This window comes from Struthio camelus, chromosome 22, assembly GCF_040807025.1.
Source record: "Struthio camelus isolate bStrCam1 chromosome 22, bStrCam1.hap1, whole genome shotgun sequence".
Classification (NCBI taxonomy): Eukaryota; Metazoa; Chordata; class Aves; order Struthioniformes; family Struthionidae; genus Struthio; species Struthio camelus.
This window is the reverse complement of record NC_090963.1, coordinates 9,312,759-9,313,927: the sequence shown is the minus strand read 5'-3', so window position 1 is coordinate 9,313,927 and position 1,169 is coordinate 9,312,759. Positions and strand designations below refer to the sequence as shown.

Here is a 1,169-nt window from a genome sequence, read left to right as displayed (position 1 = left end):
GGAATTTCCCCTTTTCCTCCTGGGTTTCCCAGATCAGTTTGTGCGAGTGGAAAAGAGCATTCCCTGGTGAGCAGGGCAGGCACGGGAAGGCTCCCAGCACATCAAGGGGCTGGTGAAGACACGGCCACGAGATGCTTTTGGGAAAGCATTTGGGATTCATTTGTGACTGCTCATGCTTCCCTTCCTTCTCCTCTTTGGAGGATGACACAGGGCAGAATGGCATGCCTTCACTAAAGCCTGATTTGTTATGCTTTGGCTGTAATAAAGCGTGTGCCTTGTGCTTGGTGCTGATCCCTGTCCTGTTGATCCTCCTCCCCGTTCCCTCCCAGTGTAACACCCCTGAGCATGACCCATCTCTGCACACCCAGAGGTGTGAGCAGGAAGGGCAGTGGCAGCAGCCCCACGAGCGATGACCCCTCTTTTGTCACAGCCTCCCCAGTTGAGGAGACAGGTCCTTCCTTGTGTAATTGCCCAGCTGGAGTCACCCTGACGCTGTCTCCTGGGTGTCACCCTGGAAGGACAGGCACAGTGAGAGAAGCACAGGGTTTCCGCCGCTTTGTCCGTCATAGCTCATGGTGATTGTGAGCAAAGCCCAGGGTGCTGGGCAGCATAGTCCCCCTGGCCCGCTGCCAAGAGGACTCTGTTCCTGGGTGCACTGGAACCACCAACCTTACAGTTAACAGCCGAACACACTCCCTGCAATCCCAGCTTCCCCCAACCCAGCCTGCGGGCCAGCAGGAGGGTGTGAATGCTGCTTTCTGCTGAGGCTCCCAGGGCACCGGGGGACAACAGGGCTGTGCTTGGCAAGGACATGTCATGGGACGAGAGTCTGTCCCAGCCCTTGGCAGGCTCCGAGGGGATGTAGCTCAGTGGAAGAGCGCCTGCTCCGCATGCAGGAGGTCCTGGGCTCAATCCCCAGCATCTCCAGGGGTGCTTTTGTCCTAAATCTCCATCCCCCCGCAGGGGTGAGGGATGGGGAATGGAGGCATCGCCCCTCTCCACAAATGGTGGGCTCACCCTCTCATGGGATGTCCTACGGCATGTGCAGCTCCCCAGGTAGGAAGTGACCAACCGGCTCACTATCTGAAATGACATCCCTGGGCAAGGGAAGAGGGAGTTAACACTGACACTGCTGGGATATGGTTTTATATGTTGCTACTTTTGCAACA

The 1,169-nt window shown here is 57.1% G+C and overlaps 1 non-coding gene across 1 annotated transcript; it reads left to right on the top strand.

Moving 5' to 3' along the window:
• Positions 1–855: 855 nt before the first annotated feature.
• On the top strand, positions 856–927 carry TRNAA-CGC (transfer RNA alanine (anticodon CGC)). Its single transcript has one exon. It is a non-coding gene; the product is annotated as a tRNA-Ala (tRNA).
• Positions 928–1,169: the final 242 nt, after the last annotated feature.